Source organism: Pinus tabuliformis, chromosome 3_2 (assembly GCF_031772625.1).
Source record: "Pinus tabuliformis cultivar Carrire ecotype Pingquan chromosome 3_2, CPIR1, whole genome shotgun sequence".
Taxonomy (NCBI): Eukaryota; Viridiplantae; Streptophyta; class Pinopsida; order Pinales; family Pinaceae; genus Pinus; species Pinus tabuliformis.
In genome coordinates, this window is record NC_142302.1 from 430,133,006 (window position 1) to 430,149,263 (window position 16,258).

Genomic DNA, 16,258 nt, shown 5'->3' on the forward strand with positions numbered 1-16,258 from the left:
AAAGACTTAGCTAAACTCCAAGCAGAATATCTAAAGTGGGGCTCAAAGATCCTTGCACCTCACATTACAAAATTTTTCAACATCATCATACAATAGGGGCTCCCCACAGATTGGACAACTAGTCTGGCAATATCTCTTTTGAAGAGTGGTGACGTCAATAATCCCTCCAATTATAGGACCATCATGATAAACCCTTTGTTTGCAAAGCTATTTGGAAGCATGCTAGAAAATAAATTAGCAAGTGGGCAAAAGAAAGAGATAAGCATGCTAAAGGGAAAGCAGGTTTTAGACCTAAACATTTCACAGTTGATCATTGTATAACTTTAAGGCACATCATTGAAAAAGTTTGGGAGAAAATGGAATAAGTCTTTTGTTGCTTTGTTGATTCCAGAAAAGCGTTTGCTCAGTTCCTATGGATAAGCTTTGGCATAGAATGGAGGAACTTGGGGTTCCTAAACATTTGAGAGTAGTTGTGCATAGGTTGTATGAAGAAGTGAAATTCAAAATTAGAACTTCAGTAGGCATTTCTGAAACTTTTAGAAGCGATGTCGGGGTCAAGCAAGGTTGCCCACTGTCTCCTACCCTTTTTGGTTTATATATCGACAAGCTTGAGGAGTAGTTAAATTCACAAGGGGGTGATGGTATCTATTTGGGCAAGTTTGTTATAAGGATTTTTTTGTATGCAAATGACCTTATTCTGATTACTAAATCGGCTCTTGGTTTGCAAGAGCACTTACTATCCCTTGAGCATTTTTGTAGAAGTGTGGGGATGCAAGTCAATATCAGCAAAATGAAAGTAGTGGTTTTCTCTAAGAAAAGAAAACATAACCAACATAAGTTCTACTTTGAAGGCAACATTTTGGAAGAAGTTGCGGATTACAAATACCTCGGAATTGACTTCAACAAAAATCTAAGCTGGGATGGTTGTAGAAAGAAAAGAACTTTGGGGGGTTGGAAAGCATTTTATGCTTTTCAAAATAGGTGTAGAGAGGCAGAGTTATGGGATTGGAAAACCACTCAAACTCTTTTTGGGCTTCTAGTGATTCCGGTGATTCTCTATGGTTGTGAACTATGGGCCAACAGTACATCCGACATGCAATAGAGACAAATTGAGAAAATTCAGAAGCGTTTGATTACAAACAAATTCAAGATTAAAATTGTAATTCCTTATGTTATCTTGTTAAGTGAAACAGGGGTTGCTCCTATTGAAGCAATTGCTATGGTGCAAGTCATAAGGTATCTAAAAAAAGTTGAGCAAATGGAAGAGGGTAGATGGCCTAAGGTTGTCTTTAATGAAATATTAGCTAAAAAAATAAAAAAAATAAAAATAAAAATAAAAAAATGGATGCAACAAAATAACAAATGGTTTAGGAAATGGGGTATTTGCTTGAACACGTGTCCCATAAACAACAAAGAGATAAGGGCTTCTGTTATGGATAAGTTCCACAAGCGTACTTGGGATAAGGAGCTAGGAAGAAAAAAGAAGTACTATATTGAAGTGTTTAATCCCACTCATAGTCATCAACCAAAAGCATACATAGAGGCCAATATCTCTTGGAGAGCCAAAATTCTTATTGCTCAGTTAATGACTAATTCTCATCAACTTCGTTGTGAAATAGGGCGCTGGAAAAGGCCAAAAGAAGTGTGGGAGGAAAGAGTATGCATTTTTTGTTCTTCTGGAAAAGTGGAAACAGAAAAACATTTCATTTTAGAATGTGAGGCCTTCAAAGACAACAAGGAAAGTTATGCAGATATGCTGGTAGCTAGCTCTTGGCATAATCTATTTAGCGATGGGTTTATCAAGAAGTTGGGAGCATTTATTTTGAAGCTTCACAGAAAAGGGCCGAATACATCAAGAAAATGAAGAAGCAATCTGTCCCATAGGCTATCTTTAGCCTCGTGGATGTTAAAATAATTTCTTTCTTTCTTTCCTAAGTTTAAATTCATGTTATTGACATGATGAGTTATAATGCATTAATGATTATTGTTGTAATAGCTTTTGTACCTATGAATATTCTTGTTTTAGTGAACTCTTAAGTGAGTATATCTATGCATTGGCCTAGTACCATCAACTCACTCTAGCCCTTAGGTTTTAGTGATACAATTTTTGGCTAATTTATAATTTTAAAAAGTATACCTTGAAAAAGGCTAAAACATTTAATAACTAGCATAGTCATATAAATTAAATGATTGATATACTTCAATGACCATCAAAATACTTATGTGTCATTTATAAAATTGAAAACTTATATTAAAAAGACAAAAACAAAAATAAAAATCTAAAAAATAAAAATAATTTGAAAACCCTTCATTTCATAAATATTTTCATATTATTATATTTAAATTATTCCTAATTTTTGATATTTAAAAAAATAATAAAATTACATTGTTATTTATTATTTCCTTATCATAATAATATTTAATTTATTATTATTTATTTGAGATTACAAATCATTTTATTATAATAAAAAAATTCTTTTGGTAAGTTTTTGTTTTACGTTAATGTCTTTTGTTTTAGTTTTGTTTTGCATTAATGTCCTTTGTTTTAGTTAAGCAATTATCCTATATGCTTTTTCGAGAGTTATGTTTGTTATGACTTTGTATTATTAATTGATTTTTTTTAAATATCTTATGATAATAAGATAGTGTGAAATTATAAATATATTATATGTATTATGTAATAATAACAGATCGATGAGAATTTAAAAATTAGTATATTAAATTATGAATAGTATTAATATTGAAAAGGAAAAGAGATCAATGGTTATATTTTAAAGTTTGATCTTTTCTCTAAGAAATATTGATACTAAGTTATTTGGAGCATGGAAATTTAAAGGGGGTTTTAGGTTGTGTGTGTCTTCTGGCCCATTGTACAATGAGTAAAATAAACAGAAGCATGTGTTATGTGGTTTTAAAATGTTAAATTATGTTATGTGTATTTACTTTATCAAAAGAGTTCTTATTTAGGTTCTTCTTTATGTGTATTTGATTCATCACAAGAGCCTTTATTTAGGTTTTATTAAGGTTTTCTTACTTATTAATAGGTAGAATGAAATTATCACCAAAAAAAAATAATATAGATAGTAAACTTAAGGTTGTATATTTTTATTTTCTGTGGTTTCTTGTTCAATGTCTAAATCTATCAACTCAGTGATTTAATTCATTTTTTTGGAGTTTTGATTTTGCTTGAAAGGGTGTGAAGATACTCTTTAATATTTATCTTGTTTTTTTTTCTTACCTCAACTTTGTTGTTGGTAAATTCAAATTCTTCAATTGCATTAGAAAAGCTTAATCTCTTTACTTATCATTATGACTTGCAATGTTGTTTTTTTATAGAATTACAGATTGTCAAGTTCATTTAAATGTTCTTATTTCTTGATTTCCAAGAATAGCATAAAATCTCAAATGAAAATATTTCAAAGTTATGTATGCCTCAACCAATTAACATAGACGAATTTTTTTAACCATGGTGAATTGGTAATTTATTGGATTAATATGGGTGAAGTTTAGGATCAAACCTAACGGCTTCCACTGTAACACCAAGAGTATATTCAATTTATATAAGGGACATTAACATTCATGTGACGCTTATATGAAGGGTTTTTTTAAACCATAATTGGAGGGTTTTTTGTGAGCAAAGGTGCATCAAAGGATGCATTAAAAGTACATAAAAAGGTGTTTCTAATGAATAGTTCACAACCCAAAGAGCAATAGTAATCCAATAGGATGGCTAAAAAAGCTTCAGATATAACATGATATTGAAATATCTATGGGTATATATCCTACAAAAATTATTTAAAAGCCTTAAAACTTAAAAAATATATCTAATTATATGGTTAAAGGAAAATTAATTGATGGCTTCATTCTCTATTTACGTGGTTGAATCCTTCTTTGTTTTTACTAGTTCCACATGTTTCAATACTCGATAGATTGTGTCTTCATCTATTGATTTTCTATAGTTTAAATTTATTGAATAAATATAATGTAATTTTCATAATACATTTTTTTATAATTAAACAATTAAATGACACAACTCTCTTTTTTATGTGAAGTTAGTTACCTAAATACTTTGCATTATTATATTCAATTTCATAATTAACTTACAAATATATATATATATATATATTAGCATGACCCACTCTTACCTAATACTTCTGATTAATATTAACCAGTATAGATCGATCTTAAATATGGATCTACCATGAGCTAAGGGGATCTAATTTTTTCATGTGCAAATTTTTTTATGAACCTGACATTATTTAGATATTTTATATAGTTATTTATTTTTTATTTTTAGATCTTTTAAATTTTTTATTTTGGTCGATATGACTAAAATTTCAACTTTGACAACAGATGGACAACATTACACATCATACTCGGTTGTAGAATGAGCCTCTTGGCTTAAAACTCCTAAATAATTGTATGTTGTTTTCCATGGTCAAATTAAGATTTTTTGAAAATGAGAAATTATTCCATATAACCAAATGATAAAAATATTTACTTTGACATGAGAAGCTTCAAATATCTCCTTTGCTTTGACACGAGAAGCTCCAAATATCTCCTTCATGCTACAATAGTATTAAATTGAAATTTATGTCTTCTCATTATTCAATCAAAAATATTTAAACACATAGAAAAATTTAAAAACCAAGAGTTGCTTGGACGTAGATCCTTTTAAAGAATTGCTATAATTATAAAATATTTAATAAAATCATTGTTATAATTTTATATAGAGAGAGGTATAGTCTAATTTATAGATGAAATAATCCTTTTCACTGGAATTCATCAAATTCCGACAATACAATTTCAAGATTTTTTGTTATTTAAAATACATTTTTGAATGCATAAATGGATTCAACACCCTGAAAAACCTTGGGATACTCAAATTATGCAGATTAAACAATTTAAACTCAATTTTTTAAAAATCTCTATCGGGTTTTGATTAAAATTAACTAGACAAAATGTCATGAAAAAATCATTTAATCTATAATTAGACTACACCATATATATATATATATATATTATAAAATTAATAAATTAATATATATAATTATAAAATATTTTTATAAAATTAATGAATTTATATATATGTAATCGAGTAGTCTTTAAGTGTGATTTTTTGGAAAGTTTCTCGGTTTATTTTCTTATTTAATTTGTCTAGAATCTGGTCAAGATTTATTAAAATCACAAGTTTGACCAGTAAACTCTTTATAATTGAAGTGCTCCAAAAGATTTTTGAGGATGTTCAATCCATATATGAGGTTAAAAAAACCAATTTAAACAACACAAATAAAGATTTGGTTACACATTTATTGTTGAATTCTGGCAAAAAAATCCATTAAAAACTCCAAAAAAAAATCACACTTAAAAACTAATCTTATATCAAACTATATATATAAAAAATGAAACATTATAAATTATATATTTACTTTTTTTTAACTTATAATTAAGTATTTCAACTATATATTTGTTTCTTTTTAACGTATAATTAAATATTCCAAAAAAAATATTTATCATAACTTTTGAAGAATTTCAATTAATAATTTGCTTACTAAAAGAAAATATGTGACAAGTGTAACTTGAATCCAATGCTTGGGATATGGTTTTTACTCCGAACCATCGGAACTAAATCTAATTAATAACTACTACATTTGTATTCATCCATATAAAATAATATATAAACATGATGCATTTACTATGAAAATTAAATACTTTTAGAATGATTATTTAAAATTGTATCTAAGAAACTTATTATTTCATTTGAACAATAAAATGTAATTTAATACAATTAAGTATTTCAACTATATATTTGTTTCTTTTAAACGTATAATTAAATATTTCAGCTTAAAATTTTCAAAGGAAAGATATTTATCATAACTTTGGAAGAATTTCAATTAATAATTTGCTCATTGAAGATAATATGTGACAAGTGTAACTTGAATCCAAATGCTTGGGATATGGTTTTTACTCCCAACCATCTGAACTAAATCTAATTAATAACTACTACATTTGTATTCATCCATATAAATAATACACAAACAAATGTTATCATCCATATAAATAATATACAAACATGATGCATTTACTATAATTAAATATTTTTAGAATGATTATTTAAAATTTAAATAATAAAATATAATTTAATTTTACTATATGAGAATTATTATGGAATAATTGTTTTTATTTATCTAATTATTAAATAAATTATAAATAAATAAATTACTGTGTGTTATAATTATAAAAAAATATTAATTATTTTATGTATTTTATTAATATTAAAAGTAATGTACGTCATAAAAATTATGTATGTTATAAAAGGAAAAAGAAAAATAAGAATGATGATGATGATTAATGTATATTGAGAGCATAATTAGTTATGGAACCTTATAAAATGGTAAGAGATTAATAAGATTTCTTTAAAATCTTATTTCTATACTTTAAAAACATTAGAGAAGCATCTCAAAATCACCATAGTTTTGATGACTAAGGAGGTTAAGAAGATTGGTATGTTGACAGATATTTTGAAATTGAGATATAATATAGGTATACATATGACACTCTAGGAGAAAGTGTCTTTCATCTTAAGCCCTCTTAGTATCACAAAGATGACAGGTGCTTATATCCCATAGTTTTTTGGGGTTATCCAATGCCAGATTTCACTATGTAACTCATGGGAGTTGGTTCATATTTTAGTGATGTTGATTTTCTTCTTTGTTCTAATTAGAACTGAAAGACACTTTTGATCTTCTAGATTAGGGTTTACCACCTCATTGGACTATCTTATCTTCATTTTATCTTCTACTTCTTTATCATGACACATATTCTCTTTAAATTTATATATAATAATATTTTTAATATTATCAGTATCATGTAAAATGACATATTCATGTATTCCCTAGTGATTTAGCCAAGACTTCTCATCTTGATGCCATCCCTACTTGAGGTGTTGGTGGTTCAAGTTTGGAGTTCAAAGAAATTTTGGGGAGCCTCTTGTCATCCATGTCATTTAACTTGTTCTTGTACATTAAGTACCTAACCATGGAAAAGCACTCAATGAGGGAAAGGTTACTCCTATGAGGAGGATAGGATAGGGTGTATTGCCTTTAATATTAAGATTATAAGTTATAAAATTATTTTGGATCTACTCTATCCTTCTCTAGGATTCTTTAGAGATACTGCATACCCAAAATTCACATCCATATAAGATAACATGAGCAATCATTGTGTCAAAGAAGAGTTTCTTCCATAGAAAATTCAAGGGCAAAATTTCACCTATGGGTGAAATTAGGGATATTTTTATTTTGGTTTGGTGAATTTTTGCAAAGAGGGGATTGATTATGCATCACCATGTGTGTGTGTGTGCGTGTGTAAAACCATTAGCCCATGGGAATTTGAGGGGGAAAAGCTGGAAAATCCATTTCACTTACAAAATTCAAACTAGATACTCACATTCACTTTTTTATGGTAATGGTAATTATCGAGATATATTTCACCCTAATTTTATGGGAATGGCAATTATTTGGAGTTATTTAGCCTTGTGAAAATTATGTTCACTCTATTTGGGTTTTCCATTTGCCTAAATTATTTAGAATGTATTTTTTTAAGGTAACATTTAGCCCACAGTTTATGGAATCAATGTTTATAGGGGAGCGGTTCCATCCCTTTCTAAAGGACCATGACAATGGAGGTTGAGCCAAAAAATGCATCATTGTTTCAATTATTCTTACCTTATTTAACCTCTGGCAAACACAAGTTATAGCCACCATGGGCTCCTCAACCTTTTGTATTTTAATTTGGTAAGCACCCACATCACTATTATTTGAATCTTTAAATGATTCGGGCCATAATGGGTTCTATTGAGACATTTGATGAGCCTCATCATTGAGTAATTATATGGGCCTTAATTGGCCTTAATTCACCTCCTAGCTTAGTCAAACCAACTATTCTCACAACTTATTTCATACTTTTGATTATATTTTGTTTATGAAATGAGTTAGAGTTGGATATTTGGCTTTGTGGTCTAACATGCATGTAATGCAAGAATAAAGGATAAAAGCAAGGAAAAATGCAAGTATAAAGGATAAAAGCAAAGAACTATGGCAAAGACCTTAGGAAGACTCGAATGGGACAAGGGAGAATAACTATAGGAGGTAAATCCTCCTCATTTACTACCCTTCCATTCGAATATTCCACCATCAGCTCGGAGTGCACAAGCCATCACTTTGAAGACTAAAAGATAGCCAAGCAAGGGAAAGGGATAGAAACCAATTTTTCTTGAGTTATAGGCCAAGCCTCCCTAATGGGAAGAAAGTCATTAGAGACTTCAAATGTATAAATAGAGAGGCTTAAGACCTCAGTATGATTCAGAATTCTATTGTAAAACTTTGTTTTATTTATGAGCTGCAAGAGACTTGTGACAGTTTGTTCTGTAATCCATGGTTTTTATAATAAGAATGAGTTATGTTTAAGCCAGCTCTGAGTTAACTCCGAGGGTTGAAGCTCTTGGGTTAGGGCCCGACCCAAGCAGCCAAAGCTCCTCTTTACTGTACATGTATGCTAGCATAGAGTTATGTTATGTTTATTTGCTTAAGTAGTTTCATGGTTTTCTGTTCATTTGCTTAAGTAGCCTTATGGTTTTCACTGTTTATTTGCTTAAGTAGTTGCACTTTCATTACAAAAATATAGCGTAGATTATTCATGGTTTTCCTGTTCATTTGCTTCAGTAGTTGCATTTGCTGTAGTTTACTTCCATTTATGCCTTCTTTCAGTTCACAGGTTAGTTAGGAGAAAAATATCACTATCAGGTTGTGCGCAAGTGTCTCGGCCTCATCTCCTCCCTCTGGGACCATGACTTGAGGAAGGGACCCTTCAGCAGCCCCAAAAACACAGGTTTCTGGTTCTCGCATGAGCTAGGGAGTTCGTTGTTTGATGCAGTTATTTGTTCACCATCACTGGTTTTCTCTGTCATTTTCATTTGAAACCGCCTTAAGCACGTTCCTCATGCATCGCTTCCTCACCGTCTGATCACCAACAAACCTTCACAATCACCGTCTGATTCATTAGTTTTCTCCAACTGCTGCCTCGCGTGGAGTCCACCACTTACTTTATGAACTTTAAGTCCCCACCGTCGATATGCTTTGCTTGATCCACAGCTATCGCGTCACCCAATTACTTTAGGCGCTTTAAACCCCCACCATCGATCTGCCTCGCCTGATCTGACGGCTATCGCTTCACCCAATCGCCAATTAGCTTGGCTGATCTCCACCGTTGATCAACCCCGCCTTATCCAACGACTATCGCACAATCTCGTACGGATTAGTGCACGAACATTATCCGCCCGAGAGCATGCGAGAAAAGTGGTTTTCTCGTGCTACGTGTTGCACAGTAAGGCTAATCGCGTGAAATTTTAAAATACCGCTTACGGCCTTGAGGGCGTGCGAGAAACTACTTACCGCCTTAGAAACCTGCTCCATCATTTCCGCATGTTTCTTTTCCCCACGATATGATCTCCGCCGTCCATCTCTTGACTTCACCCGCGCGATAAGATCTCAGCCATTCATCGCTCCTGTTAGCCTCGTTCGTCCATCTCTTGACTTCACCCGCGCGATTAGATCTCGACCATTCATCTCCTATTAACCTCGTTCGTCCATCCACTCACTTAATCCCTCGCGATACGATCTCCACCGTTCATCCTGTTCATTAACCCCATTCATCCATTTATTCGCTTAAGCCTTCGCGATAAGATCTCCACTGTTCATCCTGTTAGTTAACCCTGTTCACCCATCTATCTACGTAACCTCCTGCGATCCAATCTCCGTCGTTCATTTGCCTTTCACCCGACTGATCCAATGGTTCTTATGCACTGTTGCTCCCTCACGTCCTCCTTTCACTGATTTCGTCCTCCGACTGCTCTTCCGCTTGAAAGTCGAGTTAGTTTAGTTCTTTGCTTACACCTTAGTCTAGTTTTGATGCTCTTTACTTCTGCAACTTAGATAATTAGCATTAGGTTAGTGTTGATTTAGAAATTCTGTTTAGGCATAGTTGTTTAACTGGTTAGCTAGGGTATGGTGTGATTTAGCATTACATGTTGATTTCTTCATTACTGCAGTAGAGTAGCTCTCCCTTAGGATAGATTTTCTCTTCTTCCATCAAAATCAAGCTTCTTCTGACCCTATAGAAGTCTGGCTTGGAACCCCTGGGGTCTCTTTCCAGATGAGCAGTGACAATAGGTAGTATCTTCACTTTTACTTGTGCATATAGCACTGTCACCTCCAAGTTTGTACAAACCCCAGGCTGATAAGTAAAGCTAGTAGCCCTGGGAGTTGCAGCATTATTGTTGCAATACCTAGACCATGACAATGGAGGTTGAGCCAAAAAAAGCATCATTGTTTCAATTATTCTTATCTTATTTAACCTCTAGCAAACACAGGTTATAGCCACGATGGGCTCCTCAACCTTCTGTATTTTAATTTGGTAAGCACCCACATCACTATTCTTTGAATCTTTAAATGATTTGGGCCATAATGGGTTCTATTGAGACATTTTGAGTGAAATTAGTTTATTTTGGAATAGTTTAATTTTGTAATTAGTTTCTTCTTTGAGAGTATTTATGAATATCTATTGAACTTGAATTTCATTCTTTAGGTACCAAAGCCATTATGATTTTTTCTTTTCTCTTAAATATACCACTTGATTCATAGTATTCTTTGAAATCTATATGAATGTATCTAGTTTAGCATATTCATGGGATATTGTTTGACTAGATTGTTGGTTAAACAATTAGAGATAATTTGGTTTACTTGATTGAAATGATATTTATTTAGTTGACCATATTTATGGGATATTGTTTAACCGGTTCTTTGTTTTCACATTTAGGGCTAATTTGGTTTACTTAATTGAAATGATGTTATAATATTCCTTTTTTTGTAGAAGTTGAATTGAACATGTAAATGTGTATTTAGGGATCAAAAATGTCAATTGGGGTTATCTTGGGTGGTTGGAAAAAATAGTTGTTATCTTCCCCACCCATGTTCAAATCCCTGCTAGTGGCATAGTGCGCTTTAATGCCTTGATGAATATTGTTGTAATGGTTTAGTGCCTATGAATATCGTTTAATTGGCTTCGAGCATTGTGAACTCTTAAGTGAGTACAACTATGCGTTGGCCTAGTAACAACAACCTCATTCTAGCCCTCAGGCTCAGAGGTAGACAAATTTCTTTCCTTTAAAAAAAAAAAGATATCAATGGCCAAAGTTCAAACAAACTCTATCCTTAAGTACTTCTTTTGTGAAGCCATAAGATTGTTTATGGGTTTTTGCAAGGTTGCACAACCACCCATCCTTTTATAAAGTTACCTCTTGGAAAATCCAATGGCATAATGTTTTCTTCTAGTTGACAATTTGACCAAGGTTATCACATATATACTAAAATGATCATAGAGGCATAAGCTTGATTAGCAAAACAATTCCAAGGAGATGTGTTAAGTGTAGTATTCATTTTTTATTTGTCCTAATACTAATTCAAACTACATGGCTAGAACACACAAATTAAAAGAGGTAGATATGGACATCACATTCATAACATAATTGAGACTTTTGTTTCACTAAATTAGATGTCCAAACTAAGCATGAGTTGCTCTGGATAGAATTTCATTAACCACTTAGGAGAATCAAAATTGCTTAGAAGTGCCAATTGTGTAATTAGCATCTTGGTTGCCTAAGTAGTATATCACCATTTAGTTAAGAATAAATTTTGTAATGCATTTTTATGGGAGGAAGATTATTGCCTCCAAAAAAACTCAATTAATGTCTCGTGTCAACTAGTTTTCAGTAGTTGAATCTAGAGACAACCTCTTGATAAAAAAAAATCACAAACAAGTTTCTAATTAAAGAAATTGTAATGCATAGTAGGACATAAATATGCTCAATTTTATAGGGGAAAATTGATCTGATTAAGAAAATTAGTTTTGTTGTGCTAAAATTCCTTTTCATAATATATTAAATATGCTCGAGGATTCATGAAATTGTTTGCAAGTTTAAACATGGGTTTTGGAGTGTTTTTATGTAATTTTTATGTGCAAAATTACATAAACAAATGACTAAACAACAACAAATAACATACATAAACATCACCATAAATAGTATCACAGTAGCACAAGATGAAGGAGTTCACCCCTCCTAGGCTACGTCTCCTTGGTCCAACTTCCAATGGCTTGACCCTCTCTATTATGCTAAAAGATGTGAATACATCAGTTTACAATGTTCTGAATGCTCTGAAACCTGTTCCAGTGGCTCCAGAATGCCCAATGGAAGGAATTTGGACATTTTCTCCTTGATCTTCTATCAAAGGAGGCTCATACAACCTTAAATTCTCAACATCAACAACAACATAAATTTGCATATATGAAGGAAAATCCAACCTGAAGGCATTGTTACCAATCTTTTCCAAAATTCAGAATGGACCATATCTAATTGGTTTCGGTTTTTTACCTTCTTCTTTGAGCCTCTCTTTGCTAATATGAAGCCAAACTTCATTACTGGCTTGGAACTTGCGATCTACACGATGCTTGTCGCGCCTTGCTTTGTACTTGCCTTGGCTCTTTTCAAGCTGCTCTTGATCTCGTTGGTGTACCAATTGGATTTGTTCAATGAACCTTCTTGCTTTGTCTATGTCACTATGACCATCAATGGCAACATCTTTCCCAAAAATAAAATCCAAAGGAGACTTAGGAAAGTATCCCAAACATGCCTCAAATGGTGATGTTTGAGTTGAAGAGTGCTTGGCTGTTATAGATCTGATATGAAAATATAAGACAATGCAAATAAACCCAAGAAATAACAAGATCTGAATATAGATATAAATGATTCACTTTATTGATCAAACCCTTAAGGTAGGGCAACACCATATATTCACTCCTTAAGGAAGGAGAACACTCCACAAGCCATATGCATGTTCATACAATAATCCTTCACATCCCTCAATGTGGAGTCTCTAGCCTCTTTATAGGCATCATACATATAATACCATGGGTCATTACCATGGTTCCCTCAATACCATCTATCTAATACCATGGGCCCATTACATTATTACTAACTATTTGTGGTCCCTTACATGATATGGGTTAACTACCTTATTTATTACTATGGCCTATCCCATTATTACATTATTCCCTTGGGTGCCTCCCTTTGTACCCCATGGTATCCCCCCTAGGTATATAACATTCCACCCCCCTTAACATGTTTCATCCCCGAAACATGAGAAGAACACAAATAATAAGATCTACTCAAAAGAGTAGTCCACTGGTACCATGCATGTGCATCTAGCCATCCAAGAGAAAGGTGAACCCTCGATCTCGCTGGTGTCTCGCTCGCTTGAGATGGAAGTTGACCGTGGCAGCTCTTCTGTGTTGATGTGTAGTAGGTGGATCTTCGCTCCTCTCTATCTGTCATGCGGGGGTTGTTGTCCTTGTGGCTAAATAGAGGACTTTTAGCAGCTGGCATGGAATGACCATGCCCTTGTAAGTTGTTATGACCATGCGTACCTCTCACTTACAGATTAATGTAAATGGCAACAACAGCCATAATAAACATATTTCAATGTTATTACCCAAGGATCATAGGCTTCGTGAACAACAAGATCCAGAGCGGCATCTGTAAACCCTAAAGCAACACCTCTCTCTGCAGGACGAATTGCTACATCTTTCATTTGTAGTCTAGCAACTTTCTTGAGCTCATCATGAGAAAGAGGATCAAATACAACTATCTCATCAAGTCTATTCAATAACTCTGGCCTGAAATGTCTTCTAACCTACAACAATATTCAAAGGCATGTCAAAGCACCGCAGCCAACTTCGTGATATAATTATATGAAAAAGATGCATACACAGAGTCCAGGAATGCGTGTACAGCCTTCAGCAATTTTCCCAAGGCAAAATTTCTCAAGCCGGTTCGCGAACCGAAGCTTCTTAAATTTCACAGAGTAAAAAGCGGTGCCAAATATTCTTTACAGTGCCTTCAAGAGACCGGAACCAGCTGTCGCTTCAAACACATACTGAACTTCAAAATCTCGAAAATGTTAACAGAAAACCTACCAAATTCTCAGCCATAAAGCAAATTACCTTTCAGACAAAGCCGAAATTTCTAGCTGTGAAAGAATTCAGCAAAGAAGACTTCAAAGGAAACGCCTTTCTGCACTTTATTTAAAGCTTCAATGTACCGGCAATTAAAGAAAGCAGTCCATCCTGCGGGAACCGCCCGCATTGAACCCCAGCCGCAACCTGCAAGAAACCCATCGACACGTTTAAATCTTTAACCATTATCGTTATCAATAAACAGACAAAATAATAACTAAAGCAGCTCCTGCGGTACGAAGAGCATTTGACCTCACAAATCAAAACGATAGCTCTACCTCAGAAATTAAACCGACAGCTCAACTTCCGATTGATCTTTTGCAGAATTTAGAAAAAGAAAATGCCAAACCGACAAAGAAACTTGCATTTTCTGCCGCCAAAGCCAAAGAATTGTACGAGGAGCAGACCTGACAGAAAATAAAACCAAAAATCAAGCCCTGCGAGCTGCAGAGCGACGACGGACTCAATTCCGCGGAATTCACCGGTAAATCCAGCGATTTATCCGCACACCGTAAAATGGAGGAGCAAAAACAGAGCCAGCTATACTGTAAGTCTGCACATTATCTCTTTGCCTCCGCTGAAGGTAGCCATCCAAATGGTTTATCAATTAATTCTGTAATGTTCCAGATGTGCCATATCCCTTTCCACTGTCCACCGCCGCCACTCCCAACGAAAACATCGGAAAAATTACGGGAATTCATGCTGCTTATGCGAACGAAGCCGTTGCAGAGGGAATTGAAACGATGGAGCGAGAAGAGGCGATCGACCAGGTGTCAGCGTGAGAATCAAGCGTGAACAAACACTAAGCAAATTGCCCAGTCCGCCAGGTGTCAGCGTGAGAGTCAAAAGGACGACGAAAGTCCCTTTCAAAGGAAGGCATTGGATTCAGGTAGTTATGTATACATTGTCAATCCAACCAGATCTCATTCAAAAGAAGTTCTCGATTGTTTTACTCTGTTACTAAATTTTTTTGAATGATGCTTGCAGTTCCAGTAAAATGCTCCCAAAATATCTTTTATGAGACCTCCAAATGGTATCCTTGGTCAAAAGATTCCATAACTACAACTGGTAAAATACACGTCTTGGTGCTATAAAATACTTAGTTTTACTTTCTGAGCTATATGGTACTTGGGAGCATGGATCTAAACAATACCTTTTCTTTATAATTAAATCAACGTTATGTTTGGATGTTATGTGTGGCTTATAAAAGAGGTTTTCTGCCAATGATGATAATTTGGTGCAGTTATAAAATTTGTAGAGCAGCCAAAAAACCCTCAGAAAAAGAAGAAGACGAAGGATAAATTCAAAATTGTGAGCTTTAACCTAAGAGAGGGCATTGAATTTACTCTGGAACTGGTATGTGGAGTTCTGTTTTAGAAATTCTTAGAACCACCGTCCACTGCTTCCAACCCTTTTGATTCAACACGAACATACTATTATTATACCTTTCAACCATAATTAGGCATTCTTCTCATGGCTAAGACATTCATTAAATTTCCTTCCAATTTTTTTCCCATACTGACTTAGTTTGCTTTATGTATTCTTCAATAGTAGGACCATTATCTTTTCCTGTAAAACATAGAACTGCCATGAAGAGGGTTTTGAAAAAAATTCACTTACTTGGCGAAAATATGAAATGGCCACAATTCCGTCAATATTGCTCAGAATCCCTATTATGACCTGTTTTTGGAAATGGAAGAACCATTCTGCATCTTTCCATGTGGTAGAAATCCTGATCTAGGTAATGGAATTGCCGATCCATGCTGCAACTGTCCCACCGTCACAAAAAATTGCTAAAAATAGCTGATTTTAAATCAGCGATATCTCCCTCATTCGGGCTCCGATTCGACTGATTTTTTTTTTTGCGATCGTGTATTTTTTCACAAAGAATTCAGATCTACAATTAGATTCTGTAGATTTTGCACCAGGACGTCCAGATCTGTGCCGCAAACTCGCTGCCCTGAAAAATTGTCTGCAAAACCACTGATTTTTAGATCAGCGATATCTCCTTCATCCGGACTCCGATTCAGCCCTTTTTTTTTTGAAATCGGGTATTTTTTCACAAAGAGTCTAGATCTGCAATTATATTTTGTAGATTTTGCACTAGAACATCCAGATCTACGTCGCAAAC

General features: G+C 33.7%; 2 long non-coding RNA genes across 4 annotated transcripts; one reads left to right on the plus strand and one right to left on the minus strand.

Annotated features, from left to right (window-relative positions):
- Positions 1-13,704: 13,704 nt before the first annotated feature.
- LOC149181165 (uncharacterized) lies at positions 13,705-14,568 on the minus strand. Of its 3 annotated transcripts, none has more exons than XR_016257529.1 (3): positions 14,406-14,568; positions 14,116-14,274; positions 13,705-13,805 (listed from the first exon to the last, which is right to left on the minus strand). It is a non-coding gene; the product is annotated as an uncharacterized LOC149181165 (long non-coding RNA). The 3 variants fall into 3 exon arrangements; XR_016257528.1 differs by lacking the exon at positions 13,705-13,805 and adding an exon at positions 13,828-14,035 and having other exon boundaries at positions 14,406-14,567; XR_016257527.1 differs by lacking the exon at positions 13,705-13,805 and adding an exon at positions 13,830-14,029 and having other exon boundaries at positions 14,406-14,566.
- Positions 14,569-15,095: 527 nt separating this feature from the next.
- LOC149181166 (uncharacterized) lies at positions 15,096-15,429 on the plus strand. Its single transcript, XR_016257530.1, has 2 exons — positions 15,096-15,195; positions 15,371-15,429. It is a non-coding gene; the product is annotated as an uncharacterized LOC149181166 (long non-coding RNA).
- The last annotated feature ends 829 nt before the right edge of the window (positions 15,430-16,258 follow it).